This window comes from Terrapene carolina, unplaced genomic scaffold (genome assembly GCF_002925995.2).
Source record: "Terrapene carolina triunguis isolate 2854851 unplaced genomic scaffold, T_m_triunguis-2.0 Scaffold137, whole genome shotgun sequence".
NCBI lineage: Eukaryota > Metazoa > Chordata > Testudines > Emydidae > Terrapene > Terrapene triunguis.
The window spans coordinates 595208-609697 of NW_020664488.1; the positions used below are offsets into that span (position 1 = coordinate 595208).

At 44.5% G+C, this 14490-nt stretch overlaps 1 protein-coding gene across 2 annotated transcripts in view; it reads right to left on the minus strand.

The window, feature by feature from the left end:
• The window catches only part of LOC112120748 (H(+)/Cl(-) exchange transporter 5), a 121140-nt gene extending 109372 nt beyond the window's left edge, over positions 1-11768 (minus strand). For both annotated transcript variants that reach the window (XM_026653365.1, XM_026653363.1), the window contains exon 1: positions 11593-11768. The gene's annotated coding sequence lies outside the window, so the exon portion shown is untranslated. The remainder of the gene's footprint in view (positions 1-11592) is intronic.
• Positions 11769-14490: the final 2722 nt, after the last annotated feature.

The window sequence follows — 14490 nt, forward strand, 5'->3', positions numbered from 1 at the left end:
CAGGCTCCCATACATTGACCCACATCTCAGACACTGCTGAATGCAAAATAGGAGATTACAAAGAGGTATTAAGGAGAGTGGGTGGTTTGGCATATGATGTATGGGAATAAGCAAGACTCCGAGCTGGAGCTAAAAAGTTTGGCTTCTGCTGTAGTCTGGCACCTGGTTTATTGGTGGTTTTGAGGGAGAAGGAAACCAGCTGGATTAGTTTTAAAACTAGCCTGATGGTAACATCAGCTGCTATAAAACTTTCTTGCATTCCAGACTGAATACATACAAAGAACAGCATAACGAGAGAACACAGTCTCTTGCAAAGATGGATTTTTAAATGAAAAGTTAGAATTTACTTTACCCATTCCTTCAAGACTCACTTCTTCCAAGACACCCACAAGAAGCTGCCCAGATAGTAATGGCTAGGTAGAGGGGCAACTGGGTATATGGGATGTATATATATATTAAGCTATGCATATTAATTGTATCCCTGTCCTACAGCCTTAATATGGCACGTTGTGACGTTTCACTCCATATTCTTTATTAAAATATGCTTATGATATGAATATGTCACAACAGATGTACTTTATGCAAGATGGGTCTTGTAAAATATCATTGAAAAGGTTATAATTTACTGAATGTGATTATCCAATTTGTATGCCTGTATCATTTCTGTATCTGAAGTTAGGAATATTAACTATGTATCTGTATTTCAACTATGCTACTTTGGGTGACGCCCCACTGCTAACACTTCAGGTACCAACAATGGAAAAGCTAGACAGGGCTGATGACCCATCAATGAGGACAATGGACTGTGAAAAGGCTTGGCCTTCCTGCAGACGCTCCATATTGCCACTGATTCATGGATGCTGTAATACTACAGAGTCAGATGGTCTTGTCACCTGATACTAAATATTACCTGGGATTTGTAACATTCCACAGGAAGGGGGGGGTCAAGTTTGGGAAACAAAGTATTCCCGCTTTGCGTAAATCCTATTTAAAAGGTGGAGAGGAAAGCAAACGGAACTCCTCCTCTCCATGGCCTGTCTGCCCAAGAAGAAAGACTGCTAGAGCCACCCAAAGGGAAGGTTTGGGGGGGGGGGAGGGGAGAGGGGAAGTCCAGACTGAGACAAGTGTCCAGTCTGAAAAAGAATATAACTGGAACTCTGAACCACAGAAACTTTGCATCCTGCCTACAATAACATTTAGGGTGAGAATTTACATTTTGTAACCTGTTTCTTAAGTATATTGAGCTTAGCTTGCATATTTTGCTTTATTTGGTCAGTAATCTTCTTTGTTCTGTCATCTCTTATATTTACTTAAAATTCACCTTTAGTTGTTAATAAACTTATTTCTTGTTTATAATATAATCCAGTTTATGTAATTTCTAACGGTGGGGGGGGGGGGAAGGAGGCAAGAAGTTGTGCATAATCTCCCTCCACATTGAGGGAGAGAGCGAATTTCATAAAACCTTTGGGTTTGTACCTCTTAAAGGGAGTGGGCACAAGAGTGTTGGGGAAAGCCCCTAAGGCTGAATCTTTCCAGAGTGGATCTCTGGCTCTCTGTGCAGCTGGGTGTGGCCCTACCCTTGTCCTTGACTGGAAGAGGCTTGTAAGCCTAACCCAGCAAGGCCAGGTAAAGAGGACCCAGACTGCCAGAATAGGCTGACTCAGTGGCATCCCAGCACATCAGGTGACACCGAAAAGGGCCCAAACCTGTCACACACGTATCGTATATTATAAACTTTTTGAAGGAGGAACTGTGTCTTGCAATGCATGCCCCTAGATTCAGATAGCAGGGGAGTCAGAATAGGAGGGAACGGCAGCTTCTCTCTAGCCTCACAAGGAAAAGAGGAATTGCTTGTTTCCTCCCAACACCTGGATCAGGGGTTAGGAACGGAGACATACCCATGGGTCAGGAGAGGCCTGGCAAACAAGAGTAGTGTTGTGACAGAGAAAGACCTTCACTAATAGAAAGTGGGGAAATCTAGGGTGTGGACAGAGAAACAGGGGGAGGGGGAAGAGATGACAGGATGACAGGAGACTTGAGGGGTACAAACGATGGGGAAGGCACATCAATTTGCTGAGATAGAGGAGGAGTTTCCCCAGATAGTTAATGCCTTTGAAAAGGATTAGCAGATACAAAGAGGTTGGTTCCAACCCTGTCCTAGAGAGGATTTATACACTATCACAGTAATCCCCACTAACTTTGCTCAAGCCACTCTGCATGATGACAGTCCAGCAAGTCCCTCTGATGTGAAAGAGAAGTTATATTAACAGTAGGACAACCATTCTGCAAACATGTTGTTGACATTCTGCTAACCACATGTCAAGGCTGCCATTAGACAGCAGGATCTGACACGAAGCTGCTGGAGTTCTTAACTTCACCTGTTAGACCAGTAAATGAAAGGTTAGCTACCAAGTGTTTAAAAAAAAAAAAAAAAATCTTTTCAGTTATGCAATCTAATCAACCAACGTTTTAGACCCTTTTCCCCATCTTTAAATCTTGCAAATAAATGCATTCCATTCATTGTATTTAAACAAGTTGTACATGAACAGCAACTGTTTATCCAGTAAGAGAGAGACCTAATTTCCTAATTGTAGGTTGCAGTGCAACAATTGCAAGAGTGCCTCACAGCTGAAAATGCTACCGAAGATCAAAGACAGAGACATCAGCATTATAGCTATACTGCCAGAAAGCAGTACCACTTTCTGGAATAGCAGCGCTGCAGCCTTGCCCCTTAACTATACACAACCTTACTTTTTGCACAAATCAATAAAACTGAATCAAATCTGAATCAGGGAGAGTGAGGCTAGGGAATTACTCAAGGTATTTATTTAGATCAAAAATGCTGCCTCATAATTTGAGCCAAAAATTTAATGACTCTGGTTTTGAAATGCAGTTGAGTTCGCAAAATAACTTTTATTGTAATGGAAGCAATAACCAATGCTGTTATGTAAGGGAAAAGGAAAAACCCAGCAAGTCCGTGAAGTACAATCTCCCAATAACTTGCTTCAAGTAGTACTTCTAATATGAGACAACAGAAATTAAGTTTGGTAATGGAGAGACAATGGTGGTTTACTACCTTTTTTAATTCCACTACTTTTTGTTATAGGAAATAAGCACACCACTCACTGGCATAGGGCAAAAAATTCCTCATTTACAATTACATCATCCAATAAGCTTTTTTTTTTTTTTTTAAAACTTCCCAGAGAAATGTTCTTAGTTTAGTGCTATTTCACAGCTATCATTAAAATAAAAAAAAAAAAAAAAAACCTACAAAATCATTGCTGGTGGAAGTTTGCAAGTGATACAATTCTACAGAGCAATCAAAATTGCTTGGAAAACTGGACTCTTCTGAACACCATGTTTTAACACATCCAGATGTACGCTGTACAGCTAGAAGCCAATAACGTAGTTCACACTTAGTGGAGAGTATTTTGGAAACCTGAGATTCTGAAGTGGACTTAGAGTCATGGTGGATAAGCAATTCATCACGAGTGTGATGTGGTGGCTAAGATATGGTGATTATTTTTGTAACTCAACTATTGCTCAAGCAATAGGAGTATTCATTACACTTATTTTCAAACAGAAGATATGTAAACTTTACTTTTAGTGCTCACCTCACTAAGTTAAGTGGCCACAGGAAGCACAGTAATCTTATGTCCAACCTACCAGGCAATAGTGCAGGACAACATTATAACCAGGGCTTGAAAAATTTGCCAGGTGCATCCTAGAGAAAGGACCTATTAGCCCAAATGCAGATACAGAAGACTAGGGAGAGGGCATGCTACAATGAGGTACAAGCTCCTTGCCATCAGCTGCTGGGAATTCTACCGGAGAGATAACCCTAGATCTGCTTGGGAGCTCCACTGGTAGCAGAATCTAGCTAGTAGACATTTTATCAAATTGAAGCTTCACCCCTCTTTCAGTGCTGAAAACGAGAAAGAGCTTTCTGCCCCTTTCACCCCATCAAGAGCCCCTACCTGCTTTGAAGGGAAAGTCCTAGCCACGAATTTCTACCACTCTCACCTAAATGCATTTACACATTCCATCAGTAAACAAAAGGATCAGTCTACTCTTCATCCTCTACTCCCAGGTCAGTTTATTTTACTATTTTGTGAAGGTAAGGTGAAAGAAATACAGTTTATATTTCAAAAGGTGATGAGATTTGTGGTGATTCTAATAACTTCCGGGTGAAAGTTCCAGGCATGGGCCAGTTACAGATAAAGCCATCTCATCTCCAAAGAATGGCTGCTGCAGGGATGAAGGTGGGAGGAAAAGAGGTCTCTGCTACACTACCCCATCCCAGTCTGTTTTTGGGTCCTGCGTCCACTGTGAATAACTCCAGCACCTCCTTCTGATGCTGTTGCTCAGAGGTTTCTCAAGAAGAACCAGAATCAGCAGGATGTTCCACTGCTGCCAAAAAGGTTCTGAGAAATAACAGTAAAATAGATCAGAGTTTTGTTAATTTCACTCTATTTGGCAAAGCTATGAGCAGCAGTAGCAGCACTAGCGCTGTGTGCAGACTCAGGAAAACTTTGAAACCTCTGTTTATACCCATAAGCATTTCTTCCATAGGTAGGTGAAGACATATGATGCTGTTACAGACAATAAGTTGCGTACAGAAACACAAGTCAACTACAAAGAGAAAACGCAGTGGAAAATTGTGTAATTTGAAACCTGTCCTGGTATTCACAGATGGGCCAATTTCTTTGTAGCCCTCTTAAAATATAGTTTTCTGGGTCCAAAATAGTGCATCACCACACTGGGTACATTAAGATTCCCTGTTGATATCTATTCCCTGCTTTTCCTTGGACATTGTCTACGCTTTTGTACAACTCCCAATCAACTGTATTGTAAGTGCTACCTGTATTACAACTTTGGAGCATAGCCTGGTGATCATATTTTGCATTAGAGTATTAGGTGAAATGCTCTATTTATTTGATATAGCAACAGTCCTGATAAAATCCAAGAAATCTGATTTTCTACTTCACATATTAAATTACAATTGTAATTTACTGTTCGCTAAAAAGAGAGGTCAGGAAAGTCCCTGATCTTGCAACAAAAATTCTTGGGTCAGCATCACATTAAAGAAGGTTTTAAAGATAGGAACTTCAACAGCATAAAATGTCAGATTCTACAGTATCAGTTTCACTTCCTTTTAAAACGACCTCCTTAAATATGCACACTTAAGGGCTTTCAGAGTGTCCCCACTCCCCACACATAAGAGATTATCCCTGATTTTTTGGTACTTGGTCCCAGGACATTTGAATTTTGTCCGAGTGCTTGCACAGAGACTTGAATTATGTGCTTTGAGATTCGTCAGTCTGCCATATAAGAAGTTTTATAGCCTTTAATGAGACAGCCACAATATCCAAAGCTTGATGGGTGAACCTTACTCACCCATACCCCAAATACTGCTAAGTAAACCAACATCTCTCACCCTAGCTACTACCTACATGCTCCCTTTTCAGAGGGATTTTCTCTTCAGACAGCTGATCTTACAAGATCACCAATACTACCATTATTGCACATCCAACAGGATCAGAGAAACTGAGAACAGAATGTTCTTCTGTGCTGCTGAGATGCACTCTGACACTGATTTGTAATGCAGGATCAGATGTAAATGTTTACTCTGAAAGTCCACATTACAGGGGGCTGTTTGATCTAATTGTTACTCCAAGTTTTCTAGTCTGACAGCCAGTGTTCACCTGGAACATTTACACTGAAGAGAGGTTAATGTGTTAAAAAAGGGGCATTTACCACACTTAATTTGCTTCAGATTCCCCTTCACTCTTATGCTATCACTGTAGCACAAAAATAAAAGTGAACTTGCTTAAAAGAGAACAAGAGGAACTGAAAGGCTTCCGGGATGGGTTTTGGGTAAGGCATCTGTTTTTTGGTTTTAACCGATAAACACCAATAAAAGACCCACAATACAAAAAATGAAATTGACATTTATCCAGTAAAGGCCAGGAAAAACATCAGAAATGGTTACTTGTATCTAAGGGCTTGTCTACACCAACAGTAATGCTCACTATGGGGTATGATTTTTGAAGTGCACCAACATGTTGCATATCAACTGTTCCACACAGACCCTGCTGGTGAAACAGAACTACATTAGAGTGTACTCGGGCAAATTAAAGCAATTACTCATGATAGTATACACAAAGAGAAAGCTCAAAAAAAAAAAAAAACCACCACACCAAGTTTTGGACATCTACCTAGAACTCAAAAATTGCTAAAAACCACCCTTGCCCCACAAAATTAAATATACCCTGAAAAACAGAAGCCATAGTTATGGGACACAAAGTCTTTCACCTCTAGGTCACTACATGAAATACAACCCAAGTCAATAAGTGAAAATCATTACCTTCTGAAGGCTGGTTGATAGCCTTTGGGAATGACTTGATATCATTCAGGAACCAGCCTTAGGCCAAGACTCTACATCACAATTTGCTACATTGTTGGTAAGGTCATCCCCACATATAGCCCCTCCAAGTCAGACATGATGCACAATGTGGGGCAGGAGAGATGACAACACAGAGTGTGGCAGTAGCTCAAAACACAGCTGCTTGTCCTTATACTCAGGGAATTCTGTGATCCTATGTTTGTCCCCTAAGCTCTTTGGCCATCATTTTTCCCCCATGTAGGGCAGTGAAGATTCTGACACAAACCACAGTTCTGGAGGTGATTGATTTTATTTTAGGAAAAATAAGCAAGAATAATCAGTGTATATTCGCTGGGGGGGGGGGGGGGAAATCACTGTCAGGGTTACAGTCCAAACCTAATGATCAGTTTATATTTTGAAAACTATTTTATCATGTAGAGGTACTGACACTTAAAGCTGAGATTAAGCGTCCAGCTACACAATGGGGGGTCATTTCTCTGTGGGGGGTATGCACTACAAGGGTGTGATTTATAAAGCATATTGACGTGTTGCCTATTAATTGGTCCACGTAGACCTTTCTGGTGTGCACTAAAGGTTCCAGAGCACACTTTCACATAGCACTGTTTCGAACAGCACTATGTGAAAGTTCATTAGGGAACCTGTAATGCACACCAGAAAGGTCTATTCGTTGGTCCATGTAAAAAGGTTAGCATGTTTTAGAAATCACACCCCATAGCATGCACTCCCCCACTATGTAGAGAAGCCCTAAGTGGAGCAGAGAGGGTGATATTTGCCAGGCTTCCAATTGAAATTTAAAAATGTGGAGACTATAGAAAAGTCAACTTGTAATAAATTAAAACTGTTTGTATTCCAACAGGGCAAAAAATATCCTGTTTGTTAGTTCCCATTGTGGCAATGTGCATAAAGCAAGTGTTGATATCAAGCAGTCTGAATTATCAGAGGACAAGAGGTTTTTAAACTTTCAGGATACAACACCTACTTATTCAAAGTCCCACAACAGACTCCTTATCTGATTGATCAACTTTTAACAAAATTTCCTCTGGGAAAAGACTGAACATGAGAACTTGTATACAGAAAGTGACCTGTCCCAAAGAGGGGTGTATGTGTTTAAAAAAAAATCTTTAAAGGGAAGCTCTGTCAAAACTTTAGCTGATGAGTCAACATATTACTGTTTAGTTTAAACTTACCTCTTCACCCTGTTATGTAGGATGAAGTCTTTAATTGCCCTCATTCCCTAAATAAAGCCTGGCTTAGAAACAGCTTCGCTACCTAAAGTTCTACAATAACTTTAAGTTCTTGTCTGGGGGTGAAGCAAGGGAAGTACTCAATTTTCAAACCACTTACTGTGATGCCAATGCTTAAGCAAGAAGCTAAAAGGAGGAAGTTTTAAATCCTTTCTTGCTACAATCTGTCATCCCACAGCCCAGGAGAAGCAAATGGTGAAATATTTAACAGCAAAGGAAAAGCGTGATCTAGAAACTCATTTATAAACCCATGAAGGGTTTAACAGCTCAAACTGCATTTTCATAGCAATAAGAGTACATTCCGCAGCCAGCCATACACAAACCTAAAAATCTTTATGATATCCCTTACTTAAGACACTTCAATTTCCTCTGCTAATGCCACCTCTACAGAAGACTTACACACTCTTCAGGGTGCAGAAAAATAAGGAAATCGGGGCTGCTTTAAAAAGAAACATCAATTGAAAGGCTGTTTCCAATTTCAGAGTGGTAGCCATGTTTGTCTGGCATAAGCTTTCGTGGGCTAAAACCCACTTCATCGGATGCATGCAGTGGAAAATACAGTAGGAAGATATATATATATTATACACACACACACACACACACACACACACACAGAGAGAACATGAAAAAATTGGTGTTGCCATACCAGCTATAATGAGACTAATCAATTAACGGTCTGTTACTCACACCTTCTTGTCAACTGTTGGAAATGGGCCATCCTGATTATCACTACAAACTTTTTTTTCCTCCTCCTGCTAATAGCCCACCTTAATTGATTAGTCTCATTATAGCTGGTATGGCAACACCCATTTTTTCAGAGAGAGAGAGAGTGTGTGTCTACTGTATTTTCCACTGCATGCATCCGATGAAGTGGGTTTTAGCCCATGAAAGCTTATGCCCAAATAAATTTGTTAGTCTTTAAGGTGCACAAGTACTCCTCGTTCTTTTTGCTGTTTCCAATGTTTCATACAAAACCCAGGTCATGTTTGCAAGACTAAGGATCTCTTGCTGTATTGCTATCATTGTTCAAAGCACCAGGAATATGGCAGTCTTCTCTACCACTGCCTCTCTGTTACCTAATTACATTGACTGGTTGTTTCCTTCCAGATGAGGAACTGGTCACAGCTATGTATGTATTTGTCCTCTCTAAACTGAATTACTGCAATTCATCACATCTGAACCCGAACATGAAAACAGCATGAAGGCTCAAGCAGGTGCAAATTGCAGCTGTCAGCCTTCTTCAGGATTTAGGCCAGGAGTGGGCAAACTTTTTGGCCCGAGGGCCACATCTGGGTATAGAAATTGTATGGCGGGCCATGAATGCTCACAAAATTGGGGTTGGGGTGCAGGAGGGGGTGAGGGCTCTGGCTGGGGGTACAGCTCTGGGGTGGGGCCAGAAATGAGGAGTTCAGGATGCGGGAGGGGACTTCAGGGTGGGGAGTGAGGGGGTGGTGAGGGCTGCGGGCTCTGGGGTGGGGCTGAGGATGAGGGGCTTGGGATGCAGGAGGGTGCTCTGGGCTGGGACTGAGGGGTTCAGAGGGCAGGAGGGGATCAGGGCTGGGGCAAGGGGTTTGGGCACCAGGGTGTGGCTCAGGGGTGCAGGCTCCAGGCAGCGCTTACCTCAAGTGGCTCCCGGAAGCAGCGGCATGTTCCTCACTCCAGATCCTACGCGGAGGCGTGGCCAGGAAGCTCTGCTGCGTGCTGCCCTGTCCGCAGGCACCGCCCCTGCAGCTCCCATTGGCCGCAGTTCCTGGCCAATGGGAGCTGCGGGGGCAGCGCTTGGGGCGGGGACAGCATGCAGAGCCCCCTGGCTGCCCCTACGCGTAGGAGCCGGAGGGGGGACATGCCGCTGCTTCCAGGAGCGATGCGGAGCAGCCCCCAACCCTGCTCCCCGGCTGGAATGCCGGAACGGGGCAAGCCCCAAACCCTGCTCCCCAGTGGGAGCTCAAGGGCTGAATTAAGACAGCTGGCGGGCAGGATTCGGCCCGCGGGCCATAGTTTGCCCACCCCTGATTTAGGCTGTAAACACATCAAGCCTGTGCCTCAGTGCCTCCACAGGGCTCCCACCCTGCCTCGGATACTAGCCTACAGCCTCAGTGGTAACCTTCAAAGAAAGTAATGTATTGGGACCCTGTTAGAGACCACATCTCTGTATATGAGCCAGATAGTGGCAGACCACAAAGCCTTGAAGGCATCTTGAGGCAGCTGGGGACAAAGCACTCAGCTGAAGGGATTCAGCTGTGAAATGAGCTTCCAGAGGAGATTAAATGAGTGACTACCTTTAGGAAGGTTTTGCAGTGTTTCCTATTTGGTAAAGCTCTCCACCAGAATGACATTCATAACTGACTCCCTGCCCTAATTTTTTTTTTTTTTTTTTAAAGTACAACCCACCACAAGCTGAGCTTTCTGTGTCCTGAGAAGATTGTGAGGCAGAGTCTCCATGAATTCCACAAGGATGTTAACTACCGCTGATCAGTTTCATGTGCAGGGCCGGCTCCAGGCACCAGCGTAGCAAGTAGGTGCCTGGGGTGGCCAATGAAGAGGGGTGTGGCACGTCTGGCCGTTCGGCGGCAATTCGGCGGCAGGGCCATCACTCCCTCTCAGAGCAAAGGACCTGCTGCCAAAGGCGGCTTTTTTTTTTTTTTGCTGCTTGGGGCGGCAAAAACGCTACAGCCGGCCCTGTTCATGTGGCCAGCACACAGTTATTACAGGAATGGGCAGCAGGCAGTACATAACCCTAAGATATAGGTCTAGGCATGTGCTAAATGAAGGATACACTTTGAGACAAATGAAAAAAGATTTCTTAAATGACCTTTTTGCTGCTTTGCTCAACACGTGACCAAGGAACTTGGGAACCTATCACAAGACCCCATAGTCCCATTTACAATTAAGACATTCCATCCTAGAAGCAGTTACTCGGTTCCTGTAAGAATTCACACAAGAGCCACACCTTGTCTGACGCACTATATGGAATCTGAACTGTAAATGCAAAATGTTTCCTATGTCCAGACAAACCAGAAAGCTGCTGCAGGTCTTATATTTTTAAGAGGACTTCAAAGTATGTATAAGGCAGGTGGGCCCCAAGCTTTTCAGTGATAGGGACCACTTTAAGGGGATTGCCAATATGATCGTGAATAAGCAGGTGTCTGCAAAACAATCTACTTGCCCATATGTGATCCCATAACAACATTGTGGCAACTACAATGGCTGCTTACATTAGGAGAGTGATGCATCCATAGCTGTTTATTTAACACCCTTTAATGAACAGCCAGCACCATGTGACAAGACAATTTTCCACAGGACACCACAAAAGGCTCTGCAGAGCACCAGTGTCCATGGCTCACTGTTTGGGAACTGCTGGTTTTGCCTCAAGCACCCCACCTGCAGCAGCCTAAGCCACCCCCTGTACAAACCAGCACCGAAGTTCCCAGTCCAATTCTGTGACACATCTGTAAGGCCATGATACCAGGTGATCGACTTGGGCCGTTTAGCAGGGATAGGGTCTCACTGCTGAGACAGTATCTGCAAGGGGATTTGGGTGGCTTCAAGGTAACACGCAGCTAGAAGAGTTTACTGCCTCCTAACCTGACCAGCACACGCCTCGACCCTGCTGCCCTCTGCTAGGGAGAAGGGAACCTGCAGCGCTGACATCCAGCATGCCCACACAGTCACTGGTGAAGAGGCACTGGAGCCCCACCTCAAACTCCTGCCCCGGGGCCCCTCCAGCTTCCCCCCCCCCCCCCCCCAACCCCTGCCCCCAGGCCCCTCCAGCTTCCCCCCCACCCCCACCAAACTCCTGCCCCAGGGCCCCTCCAGCTTCCCCTCCCCAACTCCTGCCCCGGGCCCCTCCTTTCCGCAATGCCCAGCACCCTGCCCGGGCCAACGGCCGGTTGGGGGTCTCCCCGGGGGCTGCTCGGAGGCCAGGAGCAGCGGGACGCTCACCTCTCGGGGGACCAGCGGCCCCGCTCCCGGGAGGGTGCGTCTCAGCGGGCCGCCCGGCTCCCCGCAGCGCTGCACCTGCGGGAGGGAGACTCCATTCACGGCGGGGGTAGGAAGCGGCTCAAGTGACCGTAGCAGCCGCCTCCATCCCGGGCGCTACCACCCACCTTCCCTTCTCAGGAAGCCTGCGCGCTACCGCCAGCTCCCGGGTGGGAAGGGAGGGGCGCTGGCGCAGCAGCAGTGCGCCCCGTGAAGCCACTGTGCCGCCATCTTTGGTGCTGGCAGACGAGGCGCCGTGCTCGGGCACCTGGTGCAGCCTGCCCGGTGTATAGCAGAGAGGTCAGCTGTCTGATCCCCCATCCCATCCTCTCCTCAAGCATGGGACAAAGGGTTTGGGGGGCAGGAGTTTGGGAGTGTTATGGACACAGGCAAAGGGGGGACACCTGAACTCTCTCAGATTTTCTTTACATCACTCAGAGTGCTCTGGCATTGTAATAACTACTCACCAGGGCCTCTGAGATTCACTGCCACCCATCCTCCTTTGCATGCTTGGTGCACTGCTGTGCCATGCTCATTACACAGTGAGCAGGTGTGCCAGACCAACACCTGTCACAACTTGTCAGGCAACTACAGTGTAGTACAAAAATTATGCGCTGATAACTCAGGCCTGGTCTACACCTAAAACTTATATCGACCTAGCTAAATCACTCAAGGCTGTGAAAAATTTCATACTCCATGCAACAGTAGTTAGGTTGACCTAAGCCCCACTGCAGATGGTACTGTCCCTGGCAGCAAGCTTTTTAGGGCAGGGATGTCTAGTACTAACCTGTGTGCAAAGCACCCAGCACAATGAGGCCCTGATCTCAGCTGAGGCCTCTAGGTGTCACTATAATAATAAAAGTTTGCACATATATTCTCACAGTTCCCATCCTATGCCTTCCATGTGGACCCTCTATCTGTGCTTCCTTTGCCCAGCTAGAAGCAACTTATGGCTCTGGCCTGCATGCTTAGGTGCCCTGACTACAGCTGGGCAAATAACAGATTTTTCAATTTACTAGCAATTCCAAAAAATTGCCGGGGGGGGGGGGGGAATGGGTCAAACTGAAAACCATCTTTTTCAAAGAATTTGGCATATAAAAAAGCTAAAAAATTGCATGGGGTCAAAGAAAACATTTCATTTCCATTTTGAGTATGTTTTCATATTACAAAGAATAAAAGTCAAGGAAATTTTGCAACAAAAAGTCATCTCAAATCAAAAAATCAAAACATTTCATTTTGAAAGTGTCAAAATGAAACACTGATTTCTTGGAGACTTTTGTGTTAGGAGCTTTTTTTAATTTATAAATTAAACAATTTGGTGAAACTGACCCAAATTTGCTAAGTGTTTCGGTGGCACCAAATCTGCTTTTTTCACTGGAGAAAAGTTATGGTGCAAAAATTTTGTCAGGCTCTACTTGCATCCACCCGTCTAGTGCCTTATTCACTAGATCACACTGCTTAGTTTGAGCCAGAAAATGTAAATGGAAGAAGGATGATCGTATGTTTAAGGCACAGGCCTAGGAGTCATGAGAGCTGGGTTCCATGCTTAACTCTGCCTCTGGCTTACTACAAGAATGTGGGTAGCCACTCTGTGCCTCAGTTTCCCAGTCTGATAAATGGGAATTATAATACACAAGAGGGAGGGAGAGTAAATTCATTAATGCATATAAAGTGTTTTGAGATGCCTGTAGGAAAGATGCTAGAGAAGAGCAAAATATTGTTATATACATTAAAATTTATATGCTGATCAATGGAAGGTTCCAAATGGTCTTGTTTGTCCCATAGAATAGAACAGAATTACCTTTCATATTTCTGATATCCTAAAGCATTTGTCAAATGTTAAATACTTCAAGTACAGGGACTGTTCACAGAGTGATCAGCCATTGTGCACTCTGCATCGGGTGTTGCCTTTTGAAGATTTGTTCTGGAAGACCAAATGTGTTCTTGGAATAGCAGGAGGTGCATCAGGTCAGGACTGAGGTGCATTGGCAGAGCTGTGGGTCGGGGGGAAACTCAGGGCTGGATAGCAGGGTGGGCTACAGGCTGAGTTTGAGGGGTATCAGGAGAAGTGTGTGTGGGAAACCCCAGACTGGAATAGCAGACAGCTGCAGAACAGAATGGAGGGAAACTGGAAGAGCTGTGCATGGTGACTTGCAACGAGCCTACCTGTAGCATACCTGTTTCTTTCCAATGCTGTTTCTCCGTTTTATGAGCACATTGGGAGGCAGGAGAGAGGATCAAAGAAAAAAATATTGTAAAGAAAAGAGGAGGGAAATATAATAATCTTCTGGGTCAGGTTTTTAGGACTCCTAGCATCACTGAATGTGGATTTGGACCAGAATTACTGTACTGTCTGAGAATAAGCAGGCAACTCAGAGCAATCAGTCAGATGCTTTATAGTAAGTCTAGGGTATAAAATAAACCTGTTAAGTGCTGCAAATTAGTGCATGTTTCTTTTTGTAACTAGCTTCTAGGAGATATAGGGGTGTCTGACAATAGAAGACTTTAAAACTGGAACCCTGACTTGGATAGATGTGTTGGTTATTAAATAATATTGCAGCACATACAAGCTACACAGATTTTCTCTAACTCACTGACACTGAAAGTAGAGAGGCTATTGTATGGAACGGATAGTTACCAGTACAGTGAGGTAAAGGCAACAAAGAGGGTTATGCAGAGTCTAATATGTAATTAACTTCAGCTTTCATAGGACCAGATTGTCAGAAAATTGGGTGTCATGCAGGGCCGGCTCCAGGCACCAGCTTGGCAAGCAGGTGCTTGGGGCGACCACTCTGGAGAGGGGCGGCAGGTCCAACTATTCAGCGGCAATTTGGCGGACGGTCCCTCACTCCCGCTCGGAGC